Source organism: Balearica regulorum, chromosome Z, assembly GCF_011004875.1.
Source record: "Balearica regulorum gibbericeps isolate bBalReg1 chromosome Z, bBalReg1.pri, whole genome shotgun sequence".
In the NCBI taxonomy this organism is placed as follows: domain Eukaryota; kingdom Metazoa; phylum Chordata; class Aves; order Gruiformes; family Gruidae; genus Balearica; species Balearica regulorum.
In genome coordinates, this window is record NC_046220.1 from 12660379 (window position 1) to 12685924 (window position 25546).

The window sequence follows — 25546 nt, forward strand, 5'->3', positions numbered from 1 at the left end:
CTGGTAATTATCAGCATCATCAGTTAATGTCTCAAATCTGGGGCAAACCATTTGCTTCCTGGCACTACTCCAGTAAACCTGTGGCATAAGAAACACTGCAACAGACAAGCTGTTTCTTCAAGGAGGTTTCCTTTAATCTTTCATATTCTAGTACCAAGCACCTCACTCAGTTCTAGCAGATAAATTGTCAGACAAGAGCTTCTAAAAGTTTCCTTTTCAGGGAGTGTAGTGATAGGATGAGGGGTAATGGGTTTAAGCTGAAGGAGGGTAGATTTAGATTAGATGTTAGAAAGAAATTCTTCCCTGTGAGGGTGGTGAGCCACTGGCACAGGTTGCCCAGAAAGGCTGTGGATGCCCTGTCCCTGGAAGTGTTTAAGGCCAGGTTGGATGGGGCTTTGCGCAGCCTGGTCTAGTGGAGGGTGTCCCTGCCCATGGCAGGGGGGTTGGAACTAGATGGTCTTTGAGGTTCCTTCCAACCCAAAGTATTCTGTGATTCTATGAAGAAAATCTCACTTTAAAGGCAGTTGCTTTCATCAGGAGACAACTGGAGTTCAAAAATAAGGAAGGCCAGCCCCATCTTTATTCTAGCTTTAAAACCAAGTATTTTCAGACTACCTGCTTCTCTTCAGAAATCGTATGCATTCAATATCAAATTTTGACACACCAGATACTTATCCAGCACACTGTGCACCATACCACCTGGCTTCTGAAGAGAAACTTGACCTCAAAAACAGGAAACTGTGCCAGGCTGTGTCAACGTGCTATATCAACTTCACCTCTCCTGAACTAGCACCCTATCCACTACCTATTATCCTTTTATTAGATCAGTTTTTAGAGTAAATTTTAACGCATCAAGTGTTCCACTGCCATTAAATTTTTTTTAAACTGAATTCTTTCAATCCATTAACTCAGCGAGTTAAACTCTTACCTTCCTCCTCAGTGCAATCTGCCATACAGGGGTAACACTGTCTCACAAAGAGGAAGTCTCACATAATGAATGATTCAAACTTACTGGAAGTGTTAATGGGTATGAGGCACAAAATAGTAACTTTTCCTTAGCCCATAACACACTTCAGTCTTGTACAGATTGCCAAAGTGCTTTTAATTCTGCTTTCTATTCTTTGCACCAGCTCAGCTCAACCATTACACAGGACACAGTTTTGGCACAGAAATAAGTTATTTAAACACCGACAGTTATACACAACCTAAAACAGATGGCCAGATCTCCTGTGAGTTTAAGAGTCAAGAGAAAGAGTCATGCAAGCCTGGATACACTCACTAGGCCTGTTTTTCTGATAAGCCAGGGGACTTGATGAACCTCCCAACTGCGGTTATTGCTCTGAAGCTACAGGTCTAGTAGACTCAGTCAGAAAGACTACACTAGCCTGTTTTCTACCTTTTCATCACCATCATCTACTACATAAATAGATGTCACACATCTGCTGTTTCTTCTACTCAAAAGAAACAATTTGAGTCAAAACCTGTTAAAGCACAGGAGTTCCTATTTGTGCTACAAAAGCTAAGCTAGCCAACACACATTGAGTCAGTCAACACAAGAGTTTCTGTCCAAGGCACTTCAGTCTTTCTCAAACCATACAAACAGTAGCTCCAGTTCAAACTTTGGTCCACTAAGGGCAAAGATAATTGGAGAGTGTAACTCTTGGGATTTTTCTCTCACACAAGAATGGTCCAGAATCTATGGCATTTTCTATAAAGGCTTCCCAGAGACACAAAGATATACTTCTAACCATCATGCCTTTGATATGCTATAACATTTTCTCCTACAGATCTTGTCAATGGCTAAACTTGTCAAAAAAGAGCTCTTTTACAGAAGTGACATTGACAAATACTACAAAACCTTCTTGCTGAGCTCAGACTTGTGACAGTTTATTTCCAGTTTCATCATTACTATTTTTGTCCTTTATTTAGGAATCATTCAAGTTAGAATGAGGAAATGCTTGAGTTTGTCAAAAATAGGAGAGTGATGCTAGAGAACTGGCTCAGAAAAAGATATTTAGCTATTTCTGTAACAAGAAAATTATTTTTACCTTTAACATTATCTGTTATTTTTGTTGGTACATCAGTTCATAGACAGAAAGCCATCATGTAACACCCTTTTTGCTTGTGTCTTGCATTAAGAAGAGCAAACACCACAAAGAAAAGGTAAATACCAGCATGCAAATGGAATTTTCAAGCAACATTACAAATGGAGATTTCTTCCATTAGCTCTCAACTAAAACACACACTTACCAAAAGAAACAGACATCTTCCTAAAGAATTGCCTGCTATAATTTCAGATCCCACTGCAGAATCTAAGCAGTCCTGTATGCACATTAGAACTCTGAGGATTACTTGTTAGCAGTAAAGCCTAAACACAGAGGAAAAACCTGTTCCTCTAACAAGCCTGTAAAGTACTATGCAGATTAAAGACCTCCTACCCCCAAAACACTTTCAGTCAAAGGTTGCAGAAATGCTGTGGACAGCTGTGGCAAAGGCCTATCTTGAGATTTAGCAATGTCTTTGAGTCTGTAGAAGCTAACAAGCTTAGTATACATTTACTCAACCATCAATTGTCAGTCTTCACCAGTTTTAGATGCTGCTGATAAATAATCCACTTTACTCTTCTGCAACACCAAAAGCTGATTCCCCCCCCTTCACGTAAAATCAATGTAAACTATCATTTAGATAGTGCAAGGTTCCTCCCCAGAAGGTTAAAGATGAAAAGCAAATTCTAGACATACTTGATTGTTACTGGCATTCTGACAAGGTCAAAGACTTTCACTAGACCTCCTACCAGACACATTCTTTTAAGAAAGTCCTTAAAACTAGAACTTAGCTAGTATTGCGCATCCAGAGCTTTCTGAAAACCAGATCTCCAGTAACTATTGACTCCTTCTCATGCAACTCACAATATGGAAAGCAGGTTACAAATAAAACAGTAATTTCAAAAAGAACACTCAATCATGCACTCTATACCATAGCAATTCTCCAACCAGAGCCTAACAGCCTGCAGAGGAAACAAAAAACCAGTAAATATCTGTGGTATAACACAGGATTCTGAACTATTGCCCAAGTTGCATCTTTAAATGCAAGGATATTAACTGCTCTTATCTAAGACGGAAAGCATGGTAATTTCTCAGTAAGTCGAAAAATTAAGTTTGCAGATCTTTACTTTATAGCTCCTTTTGTTGATGATGGTAAGAAGTGTGAAACAGAACTAAAAACAGCCAGTGAAAACAAGCTCTTAAAACCCAACCATTTGTATCTTAATACAGAGGGAAGAAAAAGCATTCTTAACATTTTTTTAAAGTGCTAGCAAGTTGACTGATTACACAATGCATAATTTAAAATTATGAAAGTTAATTCAACTTACCAGCATTGCTTGCAAGAGACTTAGGTCAACTTAAGACATTTGGAAAAAAGAATGGCAGATGGAAGACCACAGAAATTTTGGGTCTGCTGCTGAATGGGGCAGGTAACCTGATGACAATGGGCATGGAAGAGGCTAAGATAGTCTCTGCCTTCTTCACCTTGATCTATACCAGTAAGACCAATAGAAATACCAGATGGAAGGGAGTAAAGACAACTCAATCAGACTCTTTTCAGGTGTACCCAGTGTCAGGACAACACAGTATGTTTAAATATACAAAAACTTATTCTCAGAGTGAACATGGACAAGCACTGAACAGCTCACCCACAGAGGATACAAACTCTCTGGGACAGAGAGGCATCCAACACCCAACTGGACATTGTCCTGGGCAGCCTGCTCTAGTTTGACCCTGCTTTAAACTGGGGGTTGAACCAGAAAATCTCCCAAGGTGCATGCTGACTTCTGCAATTCTAAATCATTTCAGTTATTAATGTAACTGATTAACTCATTAATATACCTTTGATAATTTTTAATAGACTAAAAAAGCAAACGTAGCCAGTAGAGGACTGTTAACCACTTGCACCAGCTCTAGTCATTGAAACAGTATTGAACACAAGCAGAATACATTCAGTCTGTGTCCTTCTGTTTTCCTGCCACTGGAAAAGAGTTACTGAGAAGTTTCTACCAGCCATAAGTGGTGGAAACTTACGGATCCATCATGTAGTCATCCTATTATTCTACCTGTAATGACAAAGAGTTCATTTATACTATATTTCATTAATATTCAAATGCACTTGCAGTTACAGGAATACATTATGGTAAACCTAGACATCAACTTTTCCCCTCCATAATTGTAACAGCAGCAACAGCAAGATAAGGCAACAAGAGAGGAGGAGATACTTAAGGAGTATCTGACATCTAAATTCCCAGCCCAAGGTCATGTTGTTAGTAAGCTTTCAAACTATTACTATGTTATAATCCACACGAATGTTGGGGAAGAATAAGATGTATGTTACTCATATGTCCTGTGGATAAACTGATACCTTTAAGGTGCCCTTTACAGAAAGCACCAACAATAAAGCAAAAGACATATTTGTGTTACTCAATTATCCAGCATAAATGGAGAAAGAACTCACACATGAGACTTCAGAAAAAGTATTTGGCAAAGTAGCATTCAACTTCTAAAATATTAGCTCAACACTGCTTATTACACACTCAGATTGCAAGTCTTTACACAGTCTCCACTTACCATGCAATTCCATTCTCCAGTTTATCTGATAAAACACATTCTAGAATATGGCCCAGGACAACAGTGTTCTCAAGAGCACATTAAAGCATTCCACCGGTGCTCAGGAGAATAGCCCATTTTGTCCTAATAAGCACCATTTTCCTCCCCAGGCTTACAGCCCTGTCACGGTTACCAACATAAATAGGTAGGTAACAGCAAGACCTGTGTCAAGACATTATGTTATTCAACACTACCCTTACCTTCTAGGTTAAGTAAACGCACTCAATGAATTAAAAGACTTAACAAGGAAGTTAGAGAAATAAAGCTTTATGATTCAAAATTTTTTGATATATATAACTCATGATATGTCTAACTGGTATTTCTCCTCAAGTTCGTTCTGAGATTTCTACTGCAGAGTCTACCTCCTCAAGGCTGTTTGTGATAGCTTCCTTATCAACTGGAGAGAGACAAGACATGTCATGCCTTTACAGAGGCTTCAGAACCGAATTCTTTAATGTTAAGGAGCAGTTGTACGCAAGCTATAAAAAGAAAAGAAAAAACACACTTGGGAATGAATTGAAGCAGAAGAAAATTGCCTTGAATAGCAACTGTTGCTTGATCCATTACACAAGTTCATCACTGCTCTGGCTGAGATTTTTTTTCCTTCACATATCAAATCTTGCCTATGTAATTCGTCACCAAGCAGACTCTCCACTGACATCTCCTGAACACACTAAGTTTTACAGCTGTGTTATACTGAAATAATTCCAACCCCTCCATCTGTTTAATCTTGTTAAGATTGAGTATGCCTGTGTTCCTTCCATTACAACAACCTTTGCAGTGCTGTAGCTACCAACCACCTCTAACTTTAGATAACTGTTGACAGTGTTTTTGCTTCCCACCCATCACCCTCCATCCTGATGGATACCACATTGAGAAATTTCAAGACACTGTTTCAAAATGCTGATGGACAAAATAACTGCACAGCAGTTCAGTGATACCACTCAAGTTAGCCATCTTCTAATTACTTCTAATTTAACATTACAGTCAACCTGACTTTCACCAAATACCTACCCTAAAACACAACCGTTTGCCTATTTTGCAAACCATAACTGGAAATAATTACCTGAAGTTGAACAAAACAGTGTTCTTAACTCTGCTGGCTATTCAGTACACTCATTTTTTCCCCACATAGAATGGGGTTTTCAAGTGCCATACACATTATGCAGAAACAGGCATTAAAAGCAGAGTAGAAACACTAAACTGATGAACAATCTTGGTGTTGCATAATCAGTGGCCCTGGCTTTCTTATTCTTACCAGTGTATTGGCTCATGCTGAGGTAGAGAACTGCAATCTGAAACAGCATGTACCAGAAGCAGTCACAGCTAGGCACAAGTGGCCACTCTGCTTCCAGGAACTCCACACAGAGCATCAGGCAGGTGAGAACTCTAGCATAGCTGCGTATTTCAATTCTTGACTCACCTTACATGAATTTAGCATAAGATTTACAAGAAAAAAGGAGAAGACAGCTGGTACCTTCATGCGAACAACAGTAGCTTATTGCTACTAGACTGAGAAGTACACAACTGCACTATCAACTGCTTCCTCACTGGCAGTAGGCCCCACAATGAACATGACTACCTAAAATCCTCACAGGTTCCACTCACCCTCTCCAAATCAGACATTACATGCAAGGTAGACAACTTCATAAAATACTACACCCTGCTTCTCACAAAACAGAGTGGAAAATATATAAATCTCAGGTCACTTACAATCCATATCTTAACACAATCCTTTCCCTATCCAAATATTTGTGGGGTGGAAGGAGAGAAGAGAATAAGCACAGGTCTGTGTTCTAACATTTCCAAGGAAGTTTTACTGACACACAGCAGTAGTGCTGCAGGTTTTAAGGGTGGCTACATTTAGCTTGAGCAAGATTAGTTTTGTAATGTAAAAAAAAAAAGCAGGAAAATGTTGATTAGCCAGCAAGAAGCTGTGCTTTGGCTACACCCACACAGCACAGTAAGTCATAAGCAGTTCCTAATCAAGGAACAGCAAAGCAGTTCAGAGAAAATACACTGCAGATAACTGTTGTGTGCTTTCAGAGGAAAAGCCATAGATATTGCCAGCTGCTCACTGTTAAGAATATTCAAAATGCCACTCTCCTTAATAAACTGATGACATCACCCTAGTTCACTCCGGAACCTGACCTTGAGGAGAGGCTATTTTTTATTAAGTTGGAAGGTTGTTAGAATTCACTGGACTGAAAAGATGTCTGAAAGTTCAGACAGGCTTCTTTAGAAAAGGGTGATCAAGCATACCTTTTGCATGAGTCCTTCTTGACATCACTTAGAAAGGATAAGTTTGAAGGTCTTGCTTAGATATTAGAGAGCAGTTATTGTGACAGAACAACCTATCAACATCTAGTCATAAAACAAGCATTAAATAAGGACATCCAAAGTTTCATCTGACTACAATAGCTCTGGAGGTTTTCTCCCTCCCTATGATACCAGTCTACTTCCAGGCTTCACAAGTTTCCTTTGCATCCATTCACATGGCTGGATTCAGCAGCCTGAATAGAGCAAGTCCCCCACATCATCACTCTCATGTTTGGGTTGCAAGACTAACCTTTGCTAGCCCCACCACAGTCTATTCAGGCTACCTTGCTCAACTCTGATGCATCAAAACTATTCTCAGGATTAAATCCTGAGCAACAGGCTTCTCCTGAGAAAAGTGAGAATCAGAAAGGCAGAGAGAACAAGACTTTTTTACTAATTCTGTTAGACTGAAACATTAACTTTGGTTAATGTTCTGGTTTTATAAATCCCAAGACGAAAAGTGCCACATTTCAATACCACAATGGCCAGTTAGTAGCAGTCCCACATGAGTAGTTTTAGATCCACTTATCTCCTCCCATTTAAGGGGAACAATTCCTTGTTCATCTTTTAAGAGCTATCTTTTGGGTTTGAAGAGGTAAGACGACTGTAGAAGACAGCAATCATTTTGGTTTTGATCTGCATGGACAATCCCAACTGCTAACTGGAATGAATGGCCATGAGATGGACTAGAAGTGCAGTTTAGGATCCACATTTTTAAGTGTCTTTAGAGGCCACTCACAGGAGGTATACACTGCATTCAAAGGACTGCAGGCAATGAAGAACACATCAGTATCAAGGCAAAGAAGCTGAAGCACAACTATTAGCCATTCACTCAAATAGTCATGTTTTCCAATTCTCCATAATCCTCCAGGTACTTACCTGGTTTTCACGACCACTACTGTTTGTCCCACAGAAGACACTGGGAAAGGCTGCTGCATTCCATTTCCTTCCTACCTTCAAGTCCTACAAAAACTGTCCATGTCGTATTGCAAGTTAAATATTTTTTGCAGCAAAGTGAAGTAAACGCAAAACAATGACAGCTAGCTATTGTTAAAATATCTGAGCCAGAGGCAATACCTAAACTACTTACAATCCCTCCCTCCACCACTGCTGCTTTTCATGCTCAGTTCTTCACTGTAACTCTGCATCCTAATCGTCCTGAGATCACCCAGAATCGTGTAACACAGAAAAAATGGACAGCAAATAAGGTACTGTTGATACAAACAAGTTGTGACCAGTTGGCCAAATACTGTTAATTGCAGAAGAGGCATGCTGCTTACACACGCTGCTTCTGCAACATTACTAGCTCATAAGTAGAAGCAGAAGAACATGTCAGAAGCATTTATTGTCACAAGTGGTTATAGACAAAGCTTTTACATTTTTCATTTGTTATACAGAAGTCCCTCTACTGCAAAAGCTCTCCAAGAGGGCTCTGAAGACTACTTAAAAAGTAAATACGGAGCCTCTAGGCTGATCCTCACCAGGAAAACAAGTTCAGACAGACACTATTTATTTTTTCAATAGGTCAACTTCCATAGAGGAAGAGACAACTGAATTCTTTCCTCTCAAAAGAACGGTACCATACAGCCCCTCAGAATCAGTAAACATTAGGCTCTACTACTATTAATGAAAAAGCTTGGGGAAAAACTGTTAACTGATGATATGCATTAAGTGTAGACTCATATGGGCAGCTGCCCATAATTAGGTGTCTAATTGCTATCCCAAGTATCTACAGCATGAAGTGTCAAAAGGGAGTGTGTCAAAAGTGCAAAGGACTGAATTTCAGCTTCAAAGGCACTCATAAGAACAAGCCAGTAGTTTCACACTGTGCTGGCATTTCTGTATATTAAAATATTCCAGCTTGGGTTTGTCATCTTCTTCTCTATATAAAGCTTCCGTCACATGGAACTGAAAGCTACAGCACATCTTCCAAACTAGTGACCTCTTAAAGAGCACAGATGACAAAGCAGAATCTGATCTTGACATCTTCTACCTACACCATCCTGTCCAGTAAATGCATTTCATCAGCAAAAGAGATCAGCATCATTCAGGCCAGCAGGAACTTCAGGAAGTCTCCAGTCTTGACTTCCCACCCAGAGCAGGCTCAGCCATGTGGTCAGACCAGGTTGCTCAGGGTTTTATCCTGTGTGGGCTGGAAACCCTCCAAGGAGGAAGACAGCACCATCTCTCTGGACCCCAAGCTCACTGCCCAGCTGTTCTTCTGGAGGAAAAAGCTTTCCCTTCTCTCCAGCCTCTCCAGACCTGCTCAGCTCACTGCCCAACAGGGCCAAGGACCTTCTCCCCCTAGTCCCACTGGCATCACTGCTGGGTCTCTGCCTGCCCAGGACTGCATATTGCTCGTGCCTGAATTGCACAGGGTCCCTGGTAGCCCCTTCCTCTCACTGGTCCTAGTCTCTCTAGATAACAGCCCTGCCCTTGAGAACATCAGCTACACCCCCTCAGTTGCTGTCTGCAAACTTGATGAGGGTGAACTTTCTCCCTTTCCCCAGGTCACTGAAGAAAATAGTAGATACAATAGGTAGCGCAGTGTCTCCAAGATCTCCACTTCTAACAAGCCTCCAGGAAGATCATTAAGTTTTAACCACTGAACTTCAAACTCCATAATCCTACCAGTTTTCCACGTATCTATTTGTCCACCCACCTAAACCTTCACGTTAACCTTAGCTGTTACAAAGATTCTATGGGAAACCACTTGAAGAGTCATGCTCAACTCAATGTAGATGATGCCTTTCACTCTCCTCATCCACAGACCTATTAATTTCAAAGATTGTCTGTTGCAATACAATTTACCCTTGGTAAATCAACCTGGCTACTTCAAATCACCTTTGTTTTAATTTGCACAGAAATTACTTCTCCAGTCAGCAGGAACATTCCTGATCTTCTTGATCTGTCAATGGCCTCAGCACAACTGCAGACAATTCTCTCAATACCCTCAGACCCATGGACCTGAAACAATTGAGATTTCTTAAGAGATCCCGGACCCAATCCTCTCCTACTACCAGCAGCTCTTGCCCTTCTTGCACCCCCTCCCTGTTCAGTAAGAGCTCAGGAGACCCTGTCAGTGAAGACTGAGCCAATAAAAGCACTGGCTACCTCCCAACCTTGCCTATCTGCTGTCAGCAAATCATCCATCCCATTCAGCACCAAGCCCAGAGTCTCCTTTTTTCCTTCTGCTGCTGCTACCCATCTTGTTGCCCTCAACATAATTCACCAATTGCAGCTGTGAGCTCTAGCTTTTCTAACAACATTCCTTTCTTCATTGGTAATGCTTCTCTTTTATGTCTCATTCTCACTGCCCTCTCCTGTACACCTCTGTTTTTGCACTGGAACTCAGGCATGAGTTTCCTGTACAACCAAGTGTGATATGACTATTGATTTTCTTAAGTGCTAGAACAGCTCCATGCATGTGAGCTTTCAGATAAAGGACAGACTTTTCTTCCCTATCTTTCCAAGAGGGCTTGTATACCTCCATCACTGGACAGCAGCCACATAAGCAGTTCCACCACATCTCAGTTTCTCCAGCAGTCCCACAGCTCTGACCTACAAAGACATCTGCATTCCACTGCTTGTCACACTTGTGTAAAGACACTCAAAGTGGGCTTTCTTTTGGACTGTTTTATCCTTCTTGAGGGCTCTCATTCCTGTAACACTGCTCATATTTAGAGCCCCAACCTGTATAAATAAAGACAAAAATCTGTTGTCATGTCAGGTATTCATACAGAAATGAGTCTTGAGATCCCTAGGCAGGATAGTTTCTATACTTACACAAAGCAACCATCTCTTCCTGCAAGCACAACTTGTAGTACAGAAGAAAATACAAAGCCTTTCACTAATAACACTCAGAATGTACATTCCTGGGCCACTTTAAAGCCTGGTTATTCCTTGCTAACTAGGTGACAGAATTTGGAGAAGCCACATCTCACAGGCACACAAACATGAGGCAGACATACCTAAATTCAGAAGCCTTTTAACACACAGCACAGCCACCTTCACCCTAATATATCGTTCTGCTTAGCCAACAATGTCTGGCCACCAATATACTGCCCATTTTCCAGAGATTCACCACCCTCTGACACAGACTAAGCACTGACTGGTTACCTGCATGGTGGGTTTGCCACACCTGCCCAGCATCCAGCAGGACAGGGGAAGAAAACGATGAGAAAGCACATGGGTCAAGAAAAAGAAGGAAATCACTTACCAGTGAGTGTCAGAGGCAAAATAGACTCTATGTTAGGAAAATTAGCATATTGCCAGTTACAATGGGTTTAGCTGGTGAGAAACAAAAACAACATTAAAACACCTTCCCCTCACCTCAACCCCCTTCTTCCCTGGGTCAATTTCAACCCTTCATTCTCAACTCCTCTGCCTCCTCCCCACCACCCCCTGGTGAGGTCAAGGACATGGGTTTAGAGACACACTTTTCCCCTGCTCCAGCAAGGGCCCTCCACAGCCAGCAGCTCCTCAGGTAACATCCTCCTGCTATGGCACGAGGTACTCCACAGGCTGCTGCACAAGTATCGGCTCCAGCATGGTCCTCTCCACAGGCTGCAGGGAAAGGCCTGCTCCACCATGGTCTCCTCCCCAGGCTGCAGGGCCATGCCTGCCCCAGGCCAGCAGTGCCACCTCCTCCTCCTCCCCTCCTCCAACCTCAGTGCTTGCAGGGCTGTTTCCTCACACTTTTTCCCCCTCATTCTTCTCCACCTGTGCATTATTTTGTCCTAGGTATGTTTTCATGGAGGCACCATAGGCTCCCCTGACAGGTCAGCTGGGTCCTGCAAAAGTGAGGCCATTGTGGATCCAGCTGGAACCAGCCGCATCTGGTGCTGGTAGCCCCGGCCCCCCCTTCCCAGAGAGCTCAGCCTGTGGCAAAATTACTGTCTAGCATTAAGGAAACTATCTTCAATGTTTGCCCATCCACCTTCAAGTCAAAGCAGGGCAGAATCTCTGTAGCGATTAGACCATCAAGTAGCATAAGCCTTCAAGTAAACTTTTAAAAATGTTTAACACAAGACAATGATGATGCCACCACAGTTTCAATTTGGAGGCTGTCACTGACTTAAGACTGTAGCATCGTAAGTGTGCAAGTAAGCTCATCATCTTGTTCAGGTGAGGAAAGAAAACACAGAACTGATACCAGAAGGAAGGGCACATCTGGAAGCTAAGGACTCTGCACAGTTTTCAAAGAGCATTACAAGTTACATGGAGTCAGGCATACCTTAAGAGATGTCCCAGGAGACTGATAAGCTTCACAAGTTTGGGTCACAGACACTGCTCAAACTATTTATCTTGCATTTGAATACAAAAGGCATCTTCACCCCTTTACTACATCCACAATACTTCAAATACTTTTATGTTTCAGGAAATGGATGCTCCTGTTCCCATTTAATACTGTTGTACAACTTCCGTATTTTTCTGCTGATTAAATAACCTTTCAGTCCATACACATTACACGACAAACACCTACCATCTGTGTTCAAAGCTGCTCAAGTAGTAGATTTGTCTACATCATGCTGTACCTAAATGTACCATTTCATATCCATTATGTAGGTTAATGGAAAGTACTGCATACACATACTGCATTGGATGGGAATTTACTCATAGTTAGCTTAATTTGGACTAAACGTATGATTAAAATCACATGCCTACAGCTCTTCCTAATAGCCTAACAGCCAGATTTTTCAGATGTATACAGATAAAAGCAGCACAGCCTTCTTAGATATGCAAGTCATGAAAAGATGCATGAATCAGCTTTTAAAACAGTAAGTCAACCCAGTTTAACAAACAGGGGGACAGTTATAATTAGTCATTAATTTTCAGTACTAGAATATTTGAGCAAGTACTAGCAACAGCCACTAAAATCAGGTCCCTGATCTTGGGCACTTGGACAGTACATACCAAGATTATGTGAGATTGATACGCCGATACGATATGTAAGTTAAATCTGATACTGCACAGTTAATTTAAAAAAAGTTTCTGTAGGAACAGTTTCCTATAAACTCATTTTCTGTTCTCATGCATTGCTTCGAACAGGAAACCTGGTGCATTTCATCATTCTATGCAATTCACACCCAAAAAAGGCAATTGACTTAGCATTTAAGAACATTGACAACCCTTGTTTCAAAACACCTAAACATGTTTCAAAACAGGTAAACCTTATTCCAGCTGGTTACACACATACAGTATTTGCAAAGATCAAAAAAGGCCATATCCACAAAATAAACAGCTCTAACAGCTACTTCTGCAAGACTAGATTATCAAACCCCAAAATTAATAGTATTAGGAGAAATGTAGATTCCATTACCCAACTTGGACAGAAAGTCTCCCTCACAGACACTTCATCATAGATTCACAGAATGGTTTGGTCTGGAAGTGACCTTTAAATATCATCTAGTTCCAACGCTCCTGACATCAGCAGGGACATCTTCCACTAGACCAAAACCTTTGTACGTGTCATCTGTGTTACACCACTCGATATGGAAGCAGTCACCATCTCAAACACTGAGTTGTGCCAGAAATCTTCCACACAAAAAAAGTAACACTACAGCCCAGTTATTTCAGCAGAGGAGAGATCCTTGATCTGAGCTATATCCAAAAAGAGCCATGGTCTCCATCACGATGGCTAGTGTTATATCCTTCCACTGTACCAGTTCAGAGGAATTTCAATACAAGAACCAGTCTCCTCATAGAAATAGCCTTTATCAAAAGACAAGCATGACACCATTTAGTGTTCTTTCAGTTTGCTCAACTGTTATAGAAAAAAATCAGCTACTCGGTTAATGAGGCTTTAATTCTCATCTTGCCTACCAACATCTCACCATGGATGCAGTCCAAGGGAAGTACTATCACTATGCCAAGTTTCACAGTTTAGCTATCTGAATGCAAAAGCAGCTTCTAAAGTCTTCCTCACAGATTAGCAACAGCAGTTTTAGGTCAGGAACTCAATTTTGGGTTATAGCTGAAGGTGTAAGCACATCAAAATGAAAAAGTTAAACTCGTTAATAAACTAATTTCTTCACCATTGCATGCATGCATGCAGTACATGCATAGTTTATTACAAGAAGCATATGGTGTTTTAGAATTATGACTTTAGTTGTCCCTCTTACGGAAACAGAAAGCAGCTTTGAAAGCATATTTGGGTAGAAAGGAACTACAGCAGGAAGTCTGATGAGATTTCTAAGCGTGTTACTAGAGATAAAAATAATATCCTTAATTACAATTATCACAGGTACTAAGATTTTTAAGATCTAAATTTAGAAGACTTAAAAGCCCTTCTTGAATAAACTGTGATTTGCGAGCAACAGTGTTCACCTCTTCCCTTTAGTTATGTTTGCTGGTTCAAGACTAGAGACGAACAGTAGATACAGAAAAAGTAAATAAATCCCCAAGATCTTGCTCTGCCTTTAAATTGGTTTGATGCATATGAAATTTAATGCTAATGGATGAATAAAAACAGAGGTCACAGCATTAGTTTCCTGACATTTCAAAAGGGCAAACAAAATGGATGGCACTGAAACAAGGACTCCGTTACAAAAACAAAATGGGTACACAGTGAAGACATGTTTGCTGCTAGAATTCTTGCAATATATTACCCATTTCAGTGCTATGCATGGATATGCTCAAAGCAAATTCAGAAGTCCAAATACACCCTAACAATCTTTTCCTCTGCCACAACAGCTGCAATACCTACTGCCTCCTGCATCCAGCTTCCTCATCAGGAACACCGCTTTACTAGACCAGAGCTCTGAGGGACCTCTTCCTCCTCCCCAACTTGCATGCCCTTCTCACAGGGTCACCTGAAATGGTATTCTGCAGGTAAACAAATGCACTTGTGCTCCACTGGCTCCATGAGCTACCAAAAGCTATTCAGCCATTCAGCATACTCTTCTCACCAAAGGTGCTGCTTAAAATCCAGGTACAGTTGTTTCTGCAGCATGTAAGGAGAAGACCCTAACTTCAAGAATGCGTTCACAGATACCCTGAAAATACTGAAATCAGAGAGAAGTAGTGAAGGAGTGGTAGTGAAGCTAAAATCACATGCCACAAACATTTACAGAACAAGAAGTGCCAAGCTCATAAGGCAGACAAACCCTTGCCTTTTTTCTGGTGTTCAGGTACTTAATTTCTTACTTTTCATATCCATTGTGGCAGCCCTAAAACAAGGAACTATAAAGTGCCTTCAAGAAATGGAGTTCTATTATTAACAGACATAACCATGGAATCCTTAGCTGACTGTATCTTCATTAAGGTATATTAACTGAAAACTTCCCATGTCATTACATAGAAACAAAACCCTGATGCCCCCTGCAGTCAACAGAAGTTGACTGTCCAGATTTCAGTACAGAGAGACACAGCTCTCGATTCAGGACTCAAAATCACACATTTTCCCCTATCAAACTCAATTTAGATGCCATGAACATTAATGCTTGCAATGTATCCACTACTCACCTTGACATTAAAGACAAGGCCAGCCTAAGGGGCCTCCTTCACATGTTCAAGCCCCGTGGCATGCAGGCAGTTCGAATATCCGCAAAACTCACTGGAACCACCACATGACCCTCGTGATTCAGACAGGTAGAAACAGTATAAAGAGTATCCATCTGTTTTATTCTGTCCTGCCTCCTCCCCTACCTCACTCCAGGTAATATGGCAGAAATCTTCAGCAAATTAATATAAGAAACAAGCAACTAAAAAGCCACAGGAATGCTGACTCCAAGTACCCTTTCTGACCATAATTCTACTTTTGAAAAAATATGTAAGAATACTATGGAAAAACATTATCAGCATGGTAAGAAGCAGGACATTTCTGTCATGAAAATCTGAAGTATAGAAGAACATCAGTACTCCAGTACTGCAGCAGCAGTTTCATTCCACAAAAATACATTAAGTTTATTCAGTTGAATCTGAGTAAGTACTTGGTTAAACAAACTCACCCTGGGGAGTTTGAAAGTGAATGCAGCTAGCACAGACCTACTGAAAGGCTGCTCAATACATCACAGTGAATATTCCAGAACACCTTGACCAGCCTTTTGCTACCTCTGTGCAGACTATTTTACAAACCATGTGAATGTTTAAGTTTTCCCTATTTTACCAGTACTGAGGTATTAAGTATTCAAGAAATTGCACATACATACTTTACCTTACATTCTAGTAATTCAGTAAACATTCAGCATATGAAGTTTTCTACATCTACTCCACCCTCAGCTGAAGACCAGAGAAAGTGTCTGGAGTCCTTAAGACCATCCCTACAGTCTTCTCAGCACTTTAGTAGTTTCTAGCTTCCAAGTCATTTAGTCAACCATCACAGGTTTACTGGGATATACCTGATTTTTGCTAAACACAGCAAACCAAGATACTCATTCTTGCAACGTCTTACAGCTTCATTGAGTCTAAGCATCTGCACAGTTTCTGATCAGCAGCACCACTTGAGTCACCGGCAATGTCAGGACCACATGAGGGACGAGAGAATCAATATCACAAGTGTTTTATGAAGCGAAGCCTGAGGCTGCCTAGAATGATTCTCATGTGGATCCTAGGCTGGTGCACTCACCATAGTGAGGCACTGCCAAGAGATTTAAACACCTAACACTCATCTTGACCTTCTATTAGGAAACTACAGCTTCTTCCAAACCCACATTATGTCTGGGCTTACTATGACTATCAAAACAAATGAAACCTCCTGTTGCTTAAGTACTGGAGTACCATGAGGAACAGTGGCTCAAACGAAACAGAAAACAGTGAGACACTAATTTAAGCTCCATCTGGAAAGCTTCAGCTTGTTCCCAATTTGCATTTTTTAAACGTAAGAAAGACCTTCCCATTACAATTTTTGTCATTATATAATTACTGCTCCTAAAACTTCAGCTATTTTGCCAGATTTAGACTGTGAGCTATTTCAAAAACTTGATGTGGGTTTAGAATTTTTAAGTAAGTTTCTGAAAAAGCATGCTTAAGATTTCTGCCGTAAGCTTTTTGTAACTATTTAACTTTGTTTTAATGCTAAAAACTGCAGTCCCTACAAAAACACTGACTACTAAAGCCAAGTGTTTCACTGAGGTCATCTTTCCAAGGTGTACTTTGTGCAGAGCTCTATGCGAAACAGCAAGCACTTCCAAATACAGGGAAGACCAACAATTAGCTGTTCTCTAACCTCAGCTTCTGTCAAATTTAGCATGATATTTGGTTGGTCAGCGGTAAAATACTAGATGCTAGGGGTCCCTACAAATCCAGAGCAATGCCTACTGGGCAAAAGCAGCTTGCTCGATATTGGCAGTTTCTCCAAGCTTCAAGTGGGAATCAATCAAGGAGCCTACCTCTTTGTGTTATTTTGCCACTGGAAACTCAGGATGACTTTTTAAATTTCGACAACAAGGATTAGGCAGCAAAACATCTTGATCTAGCCCATCGGTTGTAGTAGCTAAAAGCTATGAATTCTAACTCTGTTATACCAGCTTCTCCAGAACTAATCCTTTTGAGTAAGCCGAATTAGGTAGATTTACACAGGCAACAGATTAAAAACCATGCAGGGTCTTCCTTCCGAATTGGAACTACAGATGTCGAAGCCCAACACACCAACAGCTAATCCTGCTGGATAGTATCGTGATTTTTCAATTGATTTGGGGGCTGTCAGGAAAAGAAAGCTCTGTGCACAAAGGTAATATTCTCTCACTTTTAAAGCCTTTGCAAGAGCTGGTAACATTCACTGCCCTCTGTAGCTACTAACATCTATCAGAAAAGCATTAGAGAGAAAGCAAAGATGGCTTTAAAGCAAGACAGAAATGTAGATTCAGCACAAACTGAGTTTATCCATTAGCTAACAATCGGTTTTACTGCTATGAAGAACATCGGTGGTAATAAATATAATCAAAAGCCTTTACATTTTAAGACAGCAAAAGTTTTACCTATAAAGCACTATTTCAACATCACTGTTCCTAGGAAGGAGCTTACACTTGCATCCTTGTACTATTTTTACCTGCAAAGTCCACCTCTGCAATGGCATTGACTTATTTTAAGAAGCACAGGCAAGGTTAAATATTCCTTGGCCTTTTAAAATAATAGATCACATGTCATCTATCTCCTACTTAGTCCCCAAATAAAGCAAGCTTAGCTTTGTCCCCCAAAAAAACCTAGCTTAGCATTACAGGGGCTTTAATAGAATTCATGTTGGGGTGCCATTGTAGTTTTAAGGTTGCCATCTGGAAACCTGGGAAATAATCTGAAAAACTTTCTGTTTTGAGGTGGGGTTTTTGTTGGTTTCAGCTTGCTTTGTTGTTTTGTTTTTTTTTAAAAGCAGATAGTCCAGATCTAGCAGCTGTTTAGAAAATTTTCAACTCACTATACCTGGATCACCCAGCTCAACCAGAAGTATGGTAGCTCACAATTTTTTAAGAGGCAATAATTAAAACAATGACATCAACAACAACAACACTGATAAAAGGATCTTCCCTTCTCACTAAAACAACAGCATTTAAAATTAATCCAGGGTGTGAAAATTCATGTTCACGTTAGTATGGGAAAGTTTCAATAAATTCACATGCAGAAATACTACACTAGTACAATTAAGCCAATAATAGGAAGAGATTTATGCAAATATGAATATATTGAAGAGGCATACGTCTCAAAGACTAAAGCAATTAAAAATCCGTACTGCATACAGAAAGGATCAACCACTCCACCAGAATAAAAGCATACAAAATTAAGACAGCTATTGCTGAGCAGAAATATGAGTTCAGGTACAGCCATAAGAGGTTTGAAGGAGGCATTAAAGATGTGCTTTGTCAGATTTTATTCAGTATGATAAAATTCCTTAGCTGTTTCAAGGTCATTTGTATGTGTCTATAGTTGCAAATGCTTTCAACATATCACAGCAAAAACTTCGTATATCTAGATTTCTCTCCGATTAAATATCCCATTTTAAACAGTATGCAGACTTACCAATTCCGTATTTGCAAACAAAATTATTTATGCATAATAGCTATAGAACAGATTCAAAGTCCATTCTTAAAATTATCATTCCCAATACAACATTTCCAAAGGGCCAGAGAAGCGAGGGAGAAGGAAAAACTGAATTTAATTTTAGGATTCAGAATCCACGGGACTAAAAGGAAAAATGCAAAATTGAAGCTCTAGTGAATACCCTGGTGTCTTTTTCCTGAACGGAACAGGTTCCCACTTACTGGAATATTTTCTGGACTCTTTCAGTTTAATTTAACATTGGCCATCAAGGCAGATAAAGTCAGATGGCATGGAGTTTTATAGCACAAAAAACCCAGAACCTTTTACCTTTCAAGAAAATACACAAGTTGTGAAATACTCGATCCATCAGGTATTGCTACTTTATCAACTATCACTTGTAAGAAAATCAGATGCTGAAATCCTATGTAGCTACTAAACCATATTACCAAAGTTGTCTTCAAAAGTCCATAAACATATTTTAGTCTTGTAGACTTCAATTAAATCAAATACAATAAGCCTACTTTGCTTACATTCTGTTTGGTATTGGTTTGTGTTGCCTTTTTTTTTTGTTTTTAAATAAAGATCAGTTTTACTACTCTAACAAATTATACCTGTAATTAAATGGATGTACATCGGGGATTATAGAGGTGAACAGGATACTGAGCTGTCTCTCTGCTCCAACTATCTTATCCATCTATGCAGATGAAACAAAGCCACCTCACTCCCCACCCACACAACCCAAGAAGGAGGGCACTCCAATTTTTGCAGGGCAGGATAAACTGAAAAGGTGGGCAATAGGTATAACCCAGGTATAGCCCCCAGAGAAAAGAAAAGTGGGCGAGACAGTCTCTCTGCGCGCCAAGTTGGCATGAGGCCCCGCATCTGAAGCGCGAAGCAACCCCCGAAATAAAACAGATTACAAGTGACCCGTGCACCTAGCTGAGCCCCCAGCCGCCCCCCACCCCCCCCCCCCGGCACCCTCCTCCAGCGCGGCGAACCCCAGCCCCGGCAGAGCCGGCTCGCACGGCGTGACCCCCGGCACCTCCACCCCGCGGGCCGCCGCCGGGACTGTACGGGACCGGGTGTTCTGCCGGCAGCTACCGCGCCTTCCTCCATCGCAAGGACTCCTGCCACCGGCCACGGAGCCCCGCGTCCCAAAGCCCCGCCGGCCCTGCACCCTTGCGGGCGCTGCTCCGCCGACAGGTCCCCGCACGCCGCGCGGCTCTGCCCCCTCCGCTCCCCCGCCCTGCAGCCGCACAGGTGCGCCGGGAGCCGCGGGCGGCTGTGGCCGCAGCACCCCTTGCAGCAAGCGACAGCCCCCGCGCGGTTCCACCCTCGCCCAACTGCTGCCCCGGGGCTCGGGCGGCGGCAGCTCCTCCGCCAGACGAGACGGCGCGGGCAGAAGACGGCAGATGCACTATTGTGGGTATCGGCAATCCGGTTAGAGCAAGGTCAGACCTAAAAGGGAAACAGAGGCGCAGCTCGGGGGAAGAACGGGAGCTACGCTCAAGTGGTAGGGCCGCGCTAAGGAAATGGGTGGAGGGAGAAGGTCATCCAGAGGGATGTTGCAGACAAAACAAAGGGGTTATTTGAGCAACGTTTTGTCAGGAGAACAGGTGCTGAACTCGCCCAATTAGCGCCACATGGGGGAGGGCGGGGAGGGGCAGAGCAAAACAAAAAGCGATGAAACCCGCCTAGCACGAGAAAGGGGGGAGAGAGAAGAACCGCTCGGAGAAAAAAGAAAAAAAAGAAAGAAAAAACCCCAGCACTGTCAGCAACAGGAAGCCCCTTCTCGATGTAACGCCGCGAACACCTTGGAGTTCGCAACTGGGAGCGCAACAAGCGCAAAGTCACCTGTCCTTTACAACAGCCGAGGAGGGTGCAGGTCTCCGCAGATACCGGGTTTTCACCCCCTTCCCAGGGGAACCCCCGGTCGCGCACTGAGCCTCCCCCCGCCCAAGCCGCCCCTCCCCCCGCCATACTCCCCACGCCGACGACAGACCCGCTCCGGATACACTTCTCCTCTACGCGCGTCCCGTGGGGAAGCCCGGCGTGCTGCAAGCACCGCGCCCTTCCCGGCCCCCGCTCCTTTTAGCCACTCGGGACCCCGCGGGGACCCCGCGCTGCCCCTTCCTGCCGGCCTGCCTGGGGGTAGGGGGGGAAGCGGGGCGCGCCGGTGGCAGGAACCGCGAAGCGTGGCCGCCGCCGCAGGAAGGGAGCGGAGGGAGAGCCCGCTGCCCCGACGAGGCTGTGCAGCGCCCCGCAGCCGCCTCACCCGCTGTCTTTGCTGGCACCGGTGCCGCCCCGCCACAAGAGGGTGAGAAGAGGGCGGCGGCGGGCTGATAAAGGCGCCCGCCCCCGCGGCCGCCGCCTGAGTGACGCCGCCGCCGGCCACTCAAGAAGCCCCGTGCCCGCGGGGCCGCGCCCCCGGGCCCATCGGGCACCCTGCGGCGGCCGCCCCGCTCCTCGCCGCAGCCGGACGGGCCCCGCCCCACCCTGCGAGCGCCGCCGAGCACCTGCGGGCGGCGGGGAGGCCGCTTCGGGGCGCGGGGAGAGCGCGGCAGCGGGCTGCGCTGAGGAGGGTGGGGCGGGGGGTTGCTTTTCTCCTTCCCGTCGGTGTCAGGGGCAGGACCCGCACAGTGCTCGCTCGTCTCCCCGGCTTGCCGCCTTTTCCTGCAAAAACGCCGAGCCGCGGAGGTCCTTTCGCTCTGCGGAAGCGGCCCGGCGGGGCGGACGAACCTCCGAGCCACTCCTCGGACGGGACGCAGCGGGAACGAGCGCTCCGCGGTCCCCTCCGGGCAGCCGTGCTCGGAGCCCCCCGCGGCGGTCAGTAGCCGCTGCAACAGCACCATCCCGTTTCCCGACGGCGTCCGACGGCGCGGAGACCGCCCGCGGGAAAGCGCGGCTGCCGAACGCCGCGACAGCCGTCCGAGGCTCCGCTCCTTCGGACCCGCCGCTGCTCGCCCTGCGGGGAGCACCCCAGCGAGTGCCCGAGGGGGAGTCAGTGGGAGAGGGGGGGTCCCGTTCCCGGGGGGGCCGCACGGCTCGGTGGGCACTCCGCCCTCCCGGCGCTGCAGCGCGCAAGGACTAGTCAAACCGTGTCAAGGCCGGCAGCACCACCGGTCCTTGGAGACGAGTTGACGGAACACGTCCAACTACCAATTTGCCCCGCTTGTATAGCTCTCCATTATTTTAATACGTGGAATAGGTGGGTACGGAGCAACGTGCTGGGCATAAATTAAACAACAATGGCAGTCGTTGGGTCCGGTCCTTGCCGGGGGCACACGCTGCAGCGCCAGCCTTTACCATCGCCTCCTTCTCCTGCACGGACCCTCTCGCTGCCGCAGGGACGGAGGGCGAGAGGGCGGAAGAGGCGCCCGCGGACGGGACGCCCCGTCCGTCCCTTTACCCGGCGCGCCGCTCGGATCCCCGCCGCAGCTGCCGGATGCGAACTTCCCCCGAGCACGCCCAGGACCGCTCCCCGCGCCGCCCCGGTAGGACCACGGACAGAGATCGTGTCCGCCGCCGCGGAAACGCCGCGCACGCCGCCCCGCGTACGCTGCCCGCGCCCCGCCGCCCCGAACAAAGGGGACGCGCCCCCTCCCGCAGCGGGTTAATCATCTCCACGCAAAGACACAGCCCGCCCTCCCCCCTCCCCTCCCGCGGACGGTAATGAACTTCTCCCAGGGAGAGCTCACCGGTTCTCCGCACCCCGCACCCGCTGACAATACGCGCTGCCCGCTCTTGCTCCGGCCGGCCACGTCTTTGTGCGCCGTGGACACGCTGCCGCCTCCCAGCCCCACAGGAAAGCCACGAAAGGCCGCGCGGTTAATGCAATTAGGCGCGGGGGGGGGGTCTTATCCCGGCTAATCTGCAAATGCGCCTTCATCTCCTCAAAACGATACGCCTCCCTGCACCCGCGGGGTGCGGGTCCGTCCCTTCGGACGCTCCTCGCAAGGGGACGTGCCCGGAGCTGGACGGGCGGGGCGGTGTTGGGAACTTTGCAGTTGGGCCAGGACAGGTAGGGATGCGCACGCCTTCCTGCGTGGGCGCGGTGTGGTTCCCCAGCTTCAGCGGCTGCCCTCGCCACGCTGCAAACACTTCCAGCAACTCAGCTCCGCAGGCACGCTGCGATATGCGCGAACGGCCTTATTCAGCGCTGCCGGCACGAACGGTGTTAATACGGAGCAAACATAGGTTATCAACGTAATTCTACGCGGCATGCACCTCAGGCGTTCGCGTGGACCCTATCGCACACGTACAATCACGGAAAGAATCAAGCCACAACTTACCTTCCTCTCCTCGGCTTAAAAAAAAAAGTAACGGTGCAGTTCTCTCAATAAAGAGGAGTAAGAGGCAGATGGATAGTTCTCTCAAGACAACACACAAGAGCTAAATTGGGGACAGTTCTAAGAGGAAGAAAAAAAAAAAAACAAAACCAAAATAAACAATCCTCTCCCTCCCTCCCCCAACAGTCCAACACTAGGGAAAAAAAATCCAAAAGAAAAAAATGTGTAAAATTAAAAAATAAAAAAGGGAGGACACAAAAAGAGAGAGAGTGACAGGACTACCCTCCTTTCGCAACCCAATCGAACAAAAAGAGGGGAGGGAGGGAGAAATGAAGGAACAAAGAAAAGAGGGATGGAAGGGCGACTTAAAAGACGGTCTCTCTCTCTCTCTCTCTCTCTCACACTCTCTCTCTCTCCCTGCCTGCCGGTCCCTTCCTAGCGGCTCGCCGCCGGAGTCAGCTGCTGCATCGCGGAGTGCGCGCGGGGCCGCGGGGGGAGGACGCCGTGCGGTGCGGTGCGGTGCCGCGCCGTGCCGTGCTTTGCAGGGAGGCGGACCGCTCCGTAGATTTATAGCAGCCCCGCCGCCCGGCTCCCTGCCTGCCGCCCCGCCGCGCCGGGGTGCGTGCGTCTGCGTGCCGCGCCCGGCGGCGTGGCCGTGGGGGTGCGCGCGGGGGGCGTGTGGCCGTGGGCGGCTGCGCACCCCCCCCCCCGCCCCTTCCCCCTCCCGGCGGCCGCTCCGCGCCTACCCCGGCGCCACGCGCGGCAGCGTCTCCGCACCCCGGCGCAACGCAAGCTGCTGGCGGCGCCGCGAGCCCCCATTGGTCCGGACGCCTCCCACTCGCCCCGCCCCCCGGCGAGGCGACGGTCGCCCATTGGTCGCACGCGCCGCCACTCTGGTAGCCCCATGGCGCCGCGTTTCAGGCTGCGCTGCCGCGCGCGGGGCCGTTTCCGCGGACGCGGGTGGGCTCCGCGGGGGTCCCGCGAGTGGCCACAGCCCGCGGCCACGCGTGTCTCCTCGGTACAGCGCGACGGCCCCGCGCCTGCCTTCCCACGCCGCGCCGCGGGGCGGTGAGCGGGGCGCAGGGGCACCGCTCCTGCAGCGCGGACGGCGGCGTGGGGAAGCGGCGGCTCGCGTCCTCCGAGCCAGCCGCTTGGGAGCGGAGCGGAGCGGAGCGGTGCATCCCGGCACGGCCCGGGGCAGCCCGCTGTCGGTGGGCCATTCCTTCGCATGAAGAGCTGCCAGGAAAGCAGCCTATTGCTTTTCTTCTTCCGCTCCACGCAGTTCTGGCCGTACGTGTGACGGCACCGCGCGTGTAAAGTTTATATCGCTGCCCAGGGACTGCTCTTGCAATTTGCCCTTCCGAGAGTGAACGTGTTAATCTGTGATATGTCTTGTAACAAACGTTATGGGTAGAAAGAAGGAAGGGAAAGGAGGGCTGGAGGAAGGAAGGAAAGGAAGGGAGGGAATGGAAGGGAGGGAGAGAGGGAGGGAGGGAGGAAGGGAGGGAAGGGAAGGAAGGAAGAAAAGGGAAGGGAAGAAGAAGGGAAGGAAGGGAGGGAGGGAGGGAAGGGAGTGAGGAAGGAAGGAAGGAAGGAAGGAAGGAAGGAAGGAAGGAAGGAAGGAAGGAAGGAAGGAAGGAAGGAAGGAAGGAAGGAAGGAAGGAAGGAAGGAAGGAAGGAAAAAAGCTTTTACTCATTATGTGATCGATTCCCATGTCTTGCACAGATAAGTGTTTGAGGAGAAAAAGATTGTGTTGTATGGGAAAAAAAAATCTGCATTGTGTTCAGAAACATGCCTTTTATGCCTTGTACTGTTCGACCTTCATTGTACTTGATCATAATTTCTTTCCAGTATCCAAAGTGCTTCCTAGACGTGGCTTTTCTTTTGTGTCTTTTCTGACACAGAACACACCAGTGTATATAATGCATTTCCAATAGCAAAGCACTTAAACCCTGCAGAAAGGAAATGCTTATTTAGAATATTCTGGTATTTGCATGTAGCAAGGCGCAAAAATAAAGAGGCATATGGTATCAAAGAGACAAAGTAATATTTCTTGAGACTATGCTTGAGTGTTTATAAATTATTAATACAATGAAAGAGAAAACATGCTTGTTTATACATCATCTGTGTTTCTTACCATCTCCCTCTCCTACTACTGTAACAATAACTGAGTGTTTACATTTTATGTAATTAGATATACGCCGAATGCATCTGATGTTTTTCTAGAGCACACAGTCTTTAGCTGATTATTTACAATCTATCACCAACGTTTTGAATCAGCAGCACTCCAAAAAAGGGGATAACTC

The 25546-nt window shown here is 45.6% G+C and overlaps 1 protein-coding gene across 7 annotated transcripts in view; it reads right to left on the reverse strand.

The window, feature by feature from the left end:
- The window catches only part of ELAVL2 (ELAV like RNA binding protein 2), a 98166-nt gene extending 74143 nt beyond the window's left edge, over positions 1-24023 (reverse strand). For 4 of the 7 annotated variants that reach the window (XM_075739337.1, XM_075739334.1, XM_075739336.1 and 1 more), the window contains exons 1-2: positions 23644-23875; positions 23243-23359 (exon numbers count right to left, since the gene is read on the reverse strand). The gene's annotated coding sequence lies outside the window, so the exon portion shown is untranslated. Of the gene's footprint in view, positions 1-23242; positions 23360-23643; positions 23876-23985 lie in introns of those variants that run through there. The other 3 variants (XM_075739335.1, XM_075739333.1, XM_075739331.1) reach the window with 2 other exon arrangements.
- Between the last annotated feature and the right edge of the window lie 1523 nt (positions 24024-25546).